This window comes from Rhea pennata, chromosome 15, assembly GCF_028389875.1.
Source record: "Rhea pennata isolate bPtePen1 chromosome 15, bPtePen1.pri, whole genome shotgun sequence".
Lineage (NCBI taxonomy): Eukaryota > Metazoa > Chordata > Aves > Rheiformes > Rheidae > Rhea > Rhea pennata.
In genome coordinates this window covers 11,259,149-11,272,425 of record NC_084677.1, presented here as the reverse complement: position 1 = coordinate 11,272,425, position 13,277 = coordinate 11,259,149, and the positions used below count along the sequence as shown (strand labels likewise).

The following is a 13,277-nucleotide window of genomic DNA, read 5'->3' as shown; positions in this document are numbered from 1 at the left end:
GAAAAAAGCATGAAACAAAGAAGTAAGTTAATAGTCAAAAGGGTCCTAGCAAGTCCTAGCATGGATGTCCTAGGACCTTGGAGCCAGTTTCTCCAAGTGTACAGGTCTTGTCTGCTTATACGTTGGCAATGAATACCAGCAGCATCAATTTGTGAGCCTAGGACCACTGTGTCAGGAGGCAGAATACCATGTTATGTTAGATTTAGTGCTTCTGAAACACTCCTAGAGGAAGTGAAGAACCAAGAGCAATAGCGTTAAGGAATCAATTCTTTTGAAGGCTTTCTGTAACCTTTGCTTAGGCTAAAAAATCTTCACTCTGCTAAAATATGTCCTTTTAATTACATATTCAACAACAAAAAGATTCAGAAATGAATTTTCAGCTACAAACTTAAGCAAAATCCTTTTGTAAAGAAGGTGTCAGTTACAAAACTGACAATTATAAAACTACAAAACTGGCAGTTTCTATTCTAGGTATACATCAATCACATCACTGCTGTACACTAGGATTACAGAGAACTTAGGCAGAATTACATAGGTAATCTTGCAGAGCTCACATACCTGTGCAGTACACAGTTTTACATGAATTGCTTCTCGGGTTCTTTTTCATAGCCTGTAACGTTTTAGTTTTACATGAGCTGCAGGGTAGAAGGGAGTCGTGCACATGTCAGTCTCCCTGAAACACACTCATTGCAGAACCTCATACAAAATACTAAGTAGTTTCTTGCAGTTTTGGGATGAAAAGGCCATACACTACTGCATGTCTTACAACAAGAAGTCAATCCTGATCACTCTGCAAGACAAGGATTTAGCCACAATTTTACTATACTTGTAGCAAAAGTCAGTATTATCTAAAATGCAGTTCTAAACTAAAGAATGACTTCATAAATATTACATTATGCACTCGATAAATCTGTTCTCTAAATTCAGAGACATCTTCTGAATTCATTGACGATAATGCACTTAGTATGCTTTAACAAAACCAACACTGCTAAGCACCACTGTGCTGGATTCTATTCCTTTCTGTGTATTAACAAAACTGTTTCTTTCCTCCTAATCAGGCACATACCTGCACATCCACCGTAAGCAACCTGGTCACTAAGAGCTTTACTTTGGACTGCAGAACAGTTGCTACAGGTGAGGATGCATTAGAAAGAGACAACTAAACTCATCTTTCAGAATTCAGATGCAGTCTACTGAACTGAATGTATATAGAAAACATTTTTTCTCGTAAAATGAGCACATTTGACATGTCAGATACAGTGGGGACGAAAGGTAAGCCCTGCAGTGCCACATTTAGAGAACTCCATTTTGATTTTTGCTATTTTTCAGAGCAAAGTTTTTGCTGTCAAGCTACTCTTCCAAAGGCTGATTTTCTCCAAAAAACAAAACTGCAAAGAGAAAAAGAGAGTAATTTAAACCTCTGAATTGTGAGAACCAGAGTAGCATTTATTTTCAAGACAAAAAGCTAATTGTAAGGAACCACTCAGAGCAGAGTTTCCCAAATTGTTAAGTACATCACTTCGGGTGCCCAAGTGTGATGCTCCATCCTTTTTTTCTTCTTCTTCTTTTTATTTTATTTTTTAATACATTTTTAAAGCATCAGCAAATGAAATTCATGATCTGCTGTTCTGGAGGATCAATAGAGAACTTCACTTCAGAATTAAGCTTTTGCTAACACATTAGTACTTTCTTTTAAGTATTCTTCCTGACTGCAAATCTGAAGCAGATATACTATTCAGGGTTTTGAACCTGAGTCTGCAGACTCTTGGAAGTCAGCAGGAGGGCAGACAAAGCATGTAGATTATTTCTAAAGGTTCCACAAAGGAGAAACAAGCTTATTATGTACTCATAAGTTTAGTTTAAGTTCAAACTTAATTCACTTTACAGGGATACTTTGCCTGTGTACCACTGCTAGCTGTATGTATAAGCTGATCCTTAAGGAAATTAAACTTCACAGCTTGCTCCCATAGTGACAAATCTGTTGAATGCAGACTTCAGCAGAAGACTGGACCCACAGCGAATCAACCCCAGAGGCCACAGAACCTCATGTGAGCCAGCTAGAATCACTCAGCCAGCCAGCCACTTACCTATGCACACATACCCTTTGGTTCCATAAGTAAGGCTGTTCTTTGGCATGGAAAAAGAGTACTTATTTGCCACAGAATTCAAAAGAGTGGGTTTATGTGGTCCATCTCCAAAGCAAGGAAGCAAACACTTGCTGGACAGTTGCCAACAAACTAACTGGGTATGGAAAGCCTTGCTTACCAAGTCCATCAGTGAATGGAAGAGCAGACGTACTGAATGGAATATAGCTTCCTTCCACCTGTAGCTTGTCAACAGCCCGACTGCCCATCTCAAGGCAGTCATCAACTCCCATTCTATCTCTAGGTAAAACAGTTTTCGGTCAATTCCCTCAGAATAATTTCAGCTTAATCACTGAAACCTAAGCACGTAACACAGGTATAGAACAAAGAACACTTAATGCTAGTAGATTAGGCAGCTTAGAAATGGATACGCTCTACAGCCCTAAAACACGTACAGTGGAGTAACTGTGCCTACCCAGCCTCCACCTCCCGATGCCATTAATGCACAGTCATCAGGAGCTATAAGGACAACCTGGAGACACGGAGGGCTGCTCTGTTTCTCTCCTATGGCTCTTCTTCCTTGGCTTTTGAGCCTGGCATCAATGCAGGTCAGTGTAGCTAGTGCTAGAGGTGACTAGGATATATATTTATAATTGCTAAAAATGAGATTCAGCCTTGATCAAAACAGAGAACATTGCATTTAGCAAATGAAGGGCCCTTAGTCTTCTCCAATAAATGTGCTCCATGAAGTACCGGTGCATTTCAAACACGTTAAACAACCTTTCAGTGGTGACAGCGTGGCTATTTCCCAGGCTCCAATCTATACTAATGACGATTTCATGACTCAGTTCCTGTGCTGTCCTCTGGACCATCATGCCACTCCTCCAGGACATCAATAACCCTCATTTTCTGACACTGAATATTTCTATTAGTATCTCCTCTGGAATCACTTCTAAAAAGACTCTTTACAATTGCACTAAAACTGGGGACTATCACCTTTAACAATTAAATTTCACAAAATCATTTACAGAAGGAGGTGAAAAGAAAGCAGGGAAAGGCAAGCCGTGGCGTTTCACCTTCGTGCGGAGGTATCGCTCCCTCGGCCGACCCACAGGTCCCAGTCGGCCCGGCGGGCTGTGCCACCCGTCTCCCGTTTCCTTGGAAACCGCAGGGCCACCGAGGAGGAAGCGTGCACTGCGCCGGAGAGCAGCAAAGACTGCCGCAGCCCCTGCAACCTCCCACCTCGCCCAGCCCTTCTGAATTATTAAGAGTGGCACAGTGGTACCACGGTTGCAAGGCAGCGGCACAGAAACAGCTATTCAGATATTTGCTGTTTGTCTGTTATCTGATTGCCAAAATGCCCAGAGTCAACAGCGTGCCAGACGGACACAGAAGGGCCACTGCCCTGAAGAGCCTGCAGTATAAAAAGAAAAAAAAAAATGGTAAAAGCACAGTGTGCTGAACAAGGTGGGGCTCAGATATCAGAAGGACACAAAGCTCAGCAGGCATGCACAGGGCTGTCGCAGAACACACACACCAAGTCCTCAGACCTGCTCTTCCTCCTAGCAGCTCGGGGTGCCTGTCCTTCCTCTGTCCTCCCCTACTCTCGCCACTTTAAAATGCCCTTACTCTTTCCTCTCCTTTTAGAGAAAGTGGTTTTAAATGCATTTGTAACCCTTCATATTCCTTGACCATGGCTTCCTCACTTTTACCTTCCATCTATCAACCACATCCTTGACCAAATGATTATTACTAACATCAGAAAAATATCATGGGCTATTATGCCTACTGAGGAGGTTAAAATATCGAACTACTCGTTTCAGCCCTCCCTGTCTCGCAGACCTCATGAGATGGCATGCTTCTGCTAGAAACCCCAGCTCTGATCACTAGACAATTTCTGTTTGAAAAAGGTACTTTTCTTTAGTGTGCCATGGACTTGTTAAATTACCTTCACTCAGCAAAAAGCACAGTTTATGAGGGCTTTATTCCTAATAAGGTTTTGGTGAGGTAAATCTTAGAGCACTCCCAATGTGACAAGGACACCAATAAATCTAGAAGTTTTAGTAATGAATACAGTACATGGAGCTATGTTATTTGAGTATACTAAAACTTTCATAGCTGCTGGTTAGGTAACAGTCACATGCCAGAGAACTACATACGTAAGATAAGGGCAGCTTCATTAAACCATTCCTGTAACTCTTACTGGGCCACAGGCAAGGGCAGGAGGAAAGGAAGTTGTTCTTGGAAACTTTCTAAGTTCTGTCCAATTAATAAACCTGAATTGGAAAAGGTCTAGGTCCGTCTAAGAGAAGGAACTGACTGCAGCTCTCTAATGCATAGCTGTAGCTTGCCACTTGATCAGAGGGGAAACATTAAAGGTCTAAGGAGAATGCAGCAATTTGGTCATGGCAGATTAACTGCGTAAACTGATGTTAAGGATAACCATCAAGTTGACTGTGGCCACCTTGCCTTTAACGTGTCTGCTGCTCCTTGCCTGCAACCAAACCTCCCTGACAGCGAAGCACAGGCGAGGAATTCCTGAGAGGAACAAGCAACAGAGTAAGGTAAGAATAGGTCCAACATAACTGCCTATAACACCAAATAAGGAGGATATATTTCCAAGGAAATTTTTCGGCGTCATCTGAGGAATTTGGCAGTTTCTTAAGTGGGATGTTTCCCAGCCTTACATACGGAATTTATTTTCCTGCAATGGAGAATTTAAAATGATGTTATTATGCAGGGGTGAAGAGGGAATGACTTTTTTAGGTTTATTTATATGTATTTTGTTTTGGGGGAAATTTCCATAAATTCTACAGTCAAGGTACGAGCTCCCTGGAAACAGAGCAATCTCTCTTCTGTCTCTCCCAAAATCCAGACAACTGACACTGCAGATCCATCCCTGCCATAGCCTGGGAGGTTGCTCCAGGTTGCACAGAGCCAGTTCTACTTATTTCAGGGTAAAAGCCAAGCTTAATTCTGGCCCTGCAACCTCTGTTTTGAGGAGATTAGACATGCTTCTAAGCAAGCTATGCAGAACGTTAGTGAAGAAGCTATGCTTTTGCAGGATATGCACCCACCCTGGCAGGAGGAAAAGATACAGTTGATTTGTGAAGCACTTCAAAAATGAGATGGAAAGAAAGACTGGGGAAGATGTTGATTCTAAAAGGCATGGCAGATGCTGCAACAGTCAAACAGAACTATAGGGTCTCTGTATGTAAGGTGACACCCAACGATACCCACAGGCAGAGCTCAGAGAATTTTTGTCCATCTCAAAATGATCAGAATTAGAGGATTTTTTAAAAGGAAATGCAATTAATCTTCATCTAATTTTTAGACTATTGACTCACTAAGGCAACTTTAAAATGTTTACAGCCTAAAACAATGCGAGCTTGCTGCATTTTGTAAACTAGCACATACATGCAATTCTCTGCAGTTAACTGTAAACAGGTCAAACACCACCTTTCTTCCCTCCACTTTTTTGCTTAGGTCCATGTTATAGGACAGTATAATATGTAAATCACTTAAACAGCTATAATTGACATACAGAAGAACCAAAATATAAGATAGGATCAGTAGCCAGTTTCCAGTCAAGTATGAGAATACTGTATCTGTTCTTACATAAAGAATTCATTCATTTGTGGAGAAAGTGGGGGGGAATAGTTTGAATAGATGCCATTTAGCACTTACATCTCTAAAATAACTTCGAGGTTACCATGCAAGTACTGTATTCAGGATGTGGCAGGATGGATTGATTCTTTTACTGCGGATGTTTTAGTATGTTGTTCAGATAGACTAAGAGTCAACCAAGTTCAGACTTGCTGAAGTAAGATTTATGAATCTTTAAGGATGATCTAGATAAAGGCTTAAAAAAAGTAACAAAGGATTAACTGCAAAGATGGAGAATATTCCGGAGTACAAAACAAAGGGATTCTGAATGACTATTTTTCTTGTCATTTACAGATTTTTTTTTTTTAACTCATTGTGATTTGTTTTTTGAATTATCTAATGATTATTGTAACCCTGGACCAAAAGCCTGGGAATTTCTCACTTTGAAGCAGACCAGCATCATTTTATTAAGTGACCAGATGCACAATCAGTTCACACACCCATTATGTATCTGTTGTTCAGAAAAGTAAAAAGCACCTAAAAAGTACATATTGAATGTTAAAAGATCAGATTTAATACTTAGATTTACAGCAAGAACTTTGCAAATATCTAGAATGTATCTACTCAAGAATAACTCAAATCAAAATTACAAGACAGAGCATGTTTTTATATGCCACCATTTCTCTCCTACTCTGTTTAGTCTCCTCTCTGAAATCAGAATGTTCTCTCCAATTCAAGCCTCCTTTGAAGTTCACCATTCCTCCTGCAGTAGAAGCATGTTCCTGTGTTTGAGGGACTAAGTGAGCTTCTTAAAAATACCTGTATTACCAATAAATTCAAAAATACCTAAATTCAAACACAGCTTATGATAGCAACGATGAGCCTATTAATTTAATTCTATTTAACAATATAATGCCCAAAAAACTTGATTTATTAGTGAACCATTTTTGGCACTCAGGCAACTCCAAAGCTCACTGACTTTTTAAAAGAAAGAATCATCTTTAAAGATGATTTTTAAAGGCCAACCTCAATATTAAAGGGTTGTGGCATATTAGCATAAAAGCCTGCCTTGCTGCTGAAGACCATCTGGTGCCTGAGTTGTCTGAAAAATTCTCAGTTCAGTACTTGTAACATTCCTAATTCAAACCAAATCCCACCCTCCACAAAAAGTCTTCTCCCTCCCTTCCCCACCAAAAAAAGTGAAGAGAGTTATAAAAAGGAAAAAGAAAACAGAGCTACAAACTGGGAAAGAGCCTTATGGCTCACATATATTAGAAAAGTTTATTACTATAGACAACAATCATTATGATATGAGTTGTGACCTACTTAAATTACAGACATTTGGGCCAGTAAGACACAAGTTTATTTCTGGATTCCAACATGTAAGTTTTTTTAAAGCATGATACTGAAAATAAGAAAGAAATAGAGATGGACCACCCCACACGTTGAAAGAGTTATCCTCCGGCAACAACGCAGGAACAGCTCTCCTGAGGACGTAACAAAGGCTCTGTGTGTTCTCGCATAGTGGAGCCAAGAAATCTGCCCACGCTGAAGGTGTTCTTCCCTACTTCAGAAGACAGCATTAATTAAATGTCAGTAAACAGGATCTCTAATAAGTTCCATCCTTCTGGCGGTTTATTTTTGACACCGTAAACATTTGCACAATAGGATAGCGTTGTCAGTGAGGATTAGAATCCTTGCAGTAACTCAAGTGGCAATGGCCTGGAAAAAAAGATTTAATTTAAACAAACTTAAGGTTTTATTTAGCTTAAACACAAACAAAAAAAAACCCTGTAATTATTTACCATTTTCCCCCAACCAAAAAAGAGCTATTCAAAGTTGACAGAATTCTTAAAAGGAAAAAAAAAAAAAAAGAGGCAGTATCAATATTTAAGTGATTTTTCTAGTCAGCTACATCAGTTTTCTACCGTATGTTCTGTAGAAAGCCAGAAGCTATGACACCTACAGCTGTTCTGCCATTTAACATCTGATGAGCTTGTGTTTTTTAACAGAGTTATATTTGGCTTCAGACAGAGCTGTAAAATGATAGGACTGAGTGGAGAGAGGTCAATGGAGAGCTATCGCAGCCTTCTCCGAAGCGCTCTGCTCATCGCCTCGCGACCGCAGTGCTGATGTGCCAGCGACAGGAGGTGGGCAGGCTGTTTCGGTCATGGCAGCAGCAGCATCTCCTGCAGCAGCAGCGCAGCTCCCAGCAGCAATGCCAAAACTCCAGATCTTCGCATTTTACTGCTTCTCCTTCCACATAGGAAGTCCTGTCTCACATTGGCCTGTCCATGGGTTGGCAACAACTGGGTCTCAGGGCCATGTTTTTAACTCCTCTTGCATACCTAAAAGCATTATTTCATCAAGTCATTTGATTTTTCGATTTAACAGATGTCCCAGCTGATCAGGACAGATGCACCAAAACCCAAAATTCACATCAAGCAAAGTATCAGCTTGTTCTCTCTCTCTCTCTCTATCTATCTATTTATGAAGAGGGAATATCTGTCAACTTTCCTGTTTAAAATCTGAAACAGTTTCCCCAGACTGGTGACAAGGGCATTCAAGGGGAGAGCAAAAATCTAGGTTCTGATTCTGCCCTCAAAATTGCTTGTGCTTTTTATCAAATGACTGCAGAATTCAAGAGGAATAAGGATCATCTTCCTGTCAGACAAAACTGTTGTGCTTTGTGCTGATCTCAGTTTGTGTCAGATGTGCTCCAAGGACACCCACTGATCTGGCTCCTCCACAGTCTTACGGATCACCCAGTGGCTTTAGGTGAAAGAAGTGCTGAAATGCCTTTTGGTTTTTATATGGTTAGAAATGCATTTGCAGATTTTAGGTGGCTGCCTCTGCAAACACTCTGCCTAAACACACCTTACGTGCTTGAATGCTTTCTTATGGCTGAACCTAAATTTCTCCCGAGAACAGAGAACAAATTCTAGGCTCAGGTTGCCATGGAGTACAATGGACATTGAAAAATAACAAAATACTCAGAAAGGAAATAAAATGTATTAGCAATTTAGAGGCGATGTTTCAAATCATGCAACTCATGGCAGGATTGTATTTTTAGCAGTGTGAGGAGATGGGCAAAGCAAGGTTGTAGGCAGAATTACTAGACCAACTAGCACAAAAGGAAAAAAATTGTACAGTTTTAGTCATGTAAGCCCTTCCTCGGGCACATAAGTTTCCTCCACTCTACAAATCAGGGAAACAAAAGCTAACTATCTCTGTCTACTAGACTTGCTTTACTCTGTAAGACACCTTTGCCAATTAAAGAATGCCACCTAAATGTCCCAAGACAGTTTTTCATAGCAACTAAAGTAATATTTCAAGCAGAATAAAACCTGATCTTAGTTTTGATTCCTAAAGGCGCTTTTTAACATTTGCCAAAATTGCATATGACATGCTGGTAACAACTGGCAATACAGGTTAAACTACACTTTAAATAGAGATTAGACACAGGTCCAAGGAATTTATTCTCTACAAGTAATGCTTCATGTTTTGCAAGAGACTGACATACATCTTAACTACAAAGAACCTGTCTTCCAAAACAGCCACCATGTAGTTTCCTAGTAGACTAATATTTTAAGCCTCCACTTTAAACAGTGCAAATGTTTCATGCAAATTAATGTTTCTTCCTCTGCAGTGATAATTTTTAGAAGTAGGCATTTACTCATTGTTCCTATCACAACAAAAGCATTAAAATCAAAGAAGAGGAAGTCAAGAGAGCACACTCAGAAGTTATCCTAAAGTTATACTGTTATCCCTTCTGCCAAAGCAAATCCCTGTTTTAGAAACCTGCCGAATTTAAACCTGGTTTATTTGGGCAATTAACAAGAGCCATCTACATTGCAAAAACACCTTCTCCCTCCACCATCCTCATCACAAAACAGCATCTACAAAAATAGACTGTAAAAGAGTCTGGAGACTTTTTCGGATAGAATATGAGAAGATAGACTACTCATGAACAGTTAAATGTGCACTTTAGTGAGATAAAAATATGACTTTATCTTAACAGCAGAGCTTAGTCCTTTCTGTACAAGTGGGACTATTCTTAAAAAGCAATCAGATGTTATAGTTCTCCAAAGAGCCTATCTGTTAACATATGTTTATACAGTTGTTATACTGACATTCTGAGACAGAATTCTCTCTAATTTTAGATTCAATATAAACAGGCAAGAAACGCTCCATCTTTATTGCTAACTTCATCTTACTGAATGCACACTTACAGAAAGTACTTACTTCTGATTACATTGGACCTTAGTCAGAGTTCAGTTTGAAAAAACAACAGCAGCAACTACTACTTCGAGCCTTTACTCCCTTTATTCCACTCTTTCCATACATTAAAATTCAGGGTGCTTTTTTGTAATTGCTGAAAGATTCAAAACAGTCCACTGAAAGACTCAGACCACATAAGAACTTCCTGGCCAGTCAATCTTTTCAAGTTTCCTGTACAATCTTGTTGCCTAGTTTTAAAGTTGAATTAAGTGTGGGTTTAAAAAACAAAGTGAAACATGCTTCTTCCCACACAAGTTTTTACAATGAAGAACTGCATCATTAACACACGATTTTAGGGGCATGATTCGTTTCAGAACGGAATTCAACCTAAGGAAAAAAGCGACTTCTTTCTTCACTCTTGTGACTCCTCTTCCCCCACTGTGCTACGCCTACAGCACTGCTTTCAGCAGCAGGCCCCGAAGGTGCAGTGCATTTTCTCCTTTACATAGAGCAGGCATCAGAATCCTCCTCTACTGTGGCAGCTCAGGGGCTGACACTTCCACTATCGCACTGATCGCAGGAATAACGCTGCTATGTATGCTTTTTTTTTTCCTTAAAAAAAAAAAGGCAGAATTGCAGCATTAAGAGGTACCTCCATTTTTCACAAGAGAAGACTACGTAGTAAAGCAAAAGCTTTGGCGAGGCAAGCTGTAGCAATACTTAGAAGTCAAACAAATCACCTGCCTCACCCATATGGAAATCAGGGTGAATCTCTTTTTTGATGTATACAAACATTTTATCATGGAAAGCAAGCAGCTTTATTGAGACTTTGTAATAATATCAACGTCTTTGTCCATCAATTTAAAAAGTGGAAAGAGAACCTAGATTTACTGCTGAAGCACACTGAAAAAGCAATTTGTCCCATTCTGTTATTTTGATCCCATACTCGTTCCTTAAAAATGTAACTAAATTACATGGTGGGGAGAAGGGGAAACAGGTAGAAGGGGAAGCAAGCAAGCTTCAGATCCAGGTCTATGGATAATGCCACAGAAAAACAGGGTCCCCGAGTATAGACTTTGTCATCAACACCAATTAAATTAAGAAACAAAGTGCAGAACTCCATAAAACTAAAATGTCACTCAGCTTTTCAATATAGAGCTGCTAAGAAGAGTTACCTTAGTGGAAGTGCTTCCTTTCAAAAACAGAACCATTCCCCTTTTCATGGATTTTGTTTCGTAATATTTAAGATAACTGGTACTAATTTTTTTTTGTGAGCCTGAGTGTTTCTTGGGACTACCTGTACTTTTATTTAGCAGCCCCCGAGTAACGTGTAATTCTATGCCACAAGGTTCTGAAGATCCTATAGATTATCTATAGGGGCATCTACAAAAAGAGTTGTCCATTGTGGAAAACCAAAATTATTCTTCAGTGTTCCACTCTGCGATATCAGTTTTGTTCCTTTAAAACATATTTGGTGCTTGTGAAGAATTTTCAGAATCCCCAAGGAACTCATCCTGCTGCAAATGAGCAAGACTCATGCTTCTGATCCCATGAGATAAGTTAGAAAAACTGTCTCTTGTTGGAAGCCAGAATGTAGAAGTCCTCTGTTTATTTTCACAATGGTGACAGAACTTTCTTTTCAGGATATACCACCACAGCCAGTTACTTCAGGGTGGTCTAGGAAGATAACTCAGGTTCTGCTCTGTAGATACGGCCAACATGCATCAGCTGGAGAAATACTGTTTAAAATTCAGGCACTTTTCAGTAAGAACCACACAGACACTGTCTGTTTACTTCCTACAAATCACTATTCCCCGACAGCCACTCCAATAGTTCAAAGCCAAGCACAAACCTGTGACCTGCAGATGAATATTATGGGTGAGAATGAAGAATTCCCGGTCTCCCGAAGGAAGGCTTTCTATCAGCAGTGAAGGTTATTTACTTTCTATCATAGGTGCCCCAGCACCTATTTCTGTACTCGTCTGTCTTAAAAGAAGCCACACTGCCCTTCCCACATTATCACCAGCAGAAAATACTGCTTCTCCAGCGTGACATAGACTGCCAAGAGCTGAAAGTGGTCACTAGCAACAAGAAAACTTGAGCTTCCAAAACTTCCAAAAATTGGGAAGTTGGCTCAGTGATGAGTGTTACAAAGCTAAACTACTTGGCTTTACTACCTATGAACATCGCCATTTGATTAAGTTCTTGGAAATACCAAGCTCAAAAGACAGCTCAGCCCTATTGATGCAGTGCCCAAATACCTGCACAAAGAATTGCTCATGGTCAAATTCAAGATCTAGTGCGAGCTGTCTTCAACTTGACAAATATTTAAACATAGCAATGGATTATTAATCATTACACCTTGAGAGACTGCCATCCTTAATAATGCCAGTGTGCTTTGTAATTTGTATATATGCCACAGAATTGCAGCTACCACAAGGCTCTTGGGTAGCAGCCAACTGTTGCATATCACACTACATTGCATGGATAGGAAATGCTGGCATCTGATATTGCAGTAAATCCCCGGGAGGCTTTTGATGTCCACAGAGGGGAGCACTTAATTCTTCTAAAGGACCCAGACATAATAAACCAAGTGTATCTTGCTCAAAGAAAGGAATTGGACCTTGCATGCTCTGGAATTTTGAACCTCTAAATCTTAGCAGCTAGTGTTTCTTATTTGATTAGCCTATCCAACAGCCAGACTATCATAAATTACTTTTCCTTAGGCACCTGAAAGAGCCTGAACTCTTGTAATCAGCTCTAATTACAAGATTTATAAACATGTACAAGATAGTGCATCAAATATGACACATTCATAATAGGAAGAAATGAAGAGCTTCATTCTGAGAAAGGACGTACCCTATGACTATTATTTCATTACCGATTCCTAAGGAACCATGCAAATAAGTGCTTTGCCAGTCAAAGTTTCTAGTTCGTTTCCCTCGCTCCTTGAAAGAGGCACATCCCTGCACAGATCCTTTTCTTGGCCATATCTCCATTTTCTTCAGGTCTGTGTGTATCTCAATGAGTCAGAGACTGGAGGAAGAAAAGGGAGTTTGAGAAGGGTGGCAGCAGCACACAAAAGGAGATTGCAGTAACATTACCACGGATTACCATTTAGCTACCAATAAAAGGAGTCTCAGCCCACTACTAATTTGTAGGCACTGCAGAAATATTAAATAATTATAAATCATTATTATTGCAATAAACTTATTTTAAAATGTTATAAATTGTTTATAAATAATTTATAAGCTATTTATGATCATTTATAATTTTTCCTATATTGCTTTGGACAAAAAATAAAAACAGCCTCAGCACTGTTGTTCCATGATACTACAAATACAGTTTTCTATTTGATTCTAAAAT

At 39.6% G+C, this 13,277-nt stretch overlaps 1 protein-coding gene across 4 annotated transcripts in view; it reads right to left on the bottom strand.

The window, feature by feature from the left end:
• Positions 1-13,277, bottom strand: part of MOSMO (modulator of smoothened) — a 31,571-nt gene that overhangs the window by 11,150 nt on the left and 7,144 nt on the right. Inside the window, exons 2-3 of one of the 4 annotated variants that reach the window (XR_009960008.1) lie at positions 7,657-8,038; positions 6,934-7,412 (exon numbers count right to left, since the gene is read on the bottom strand). The exons of 1 other annotated variant lie outside the window; for it this stretch is intronic. The gene's annotated coding sequence lies outside the window, so the exon portion shown is untranslated. Of the gene's footprint in view, positions 1-6,933; positions 8,039-13,277 lie in introns of those variants that run through there. 2 more of the 4 variants (XR_009960006.1, XR_009960007.1) reach the window with 2 other exon arrangements.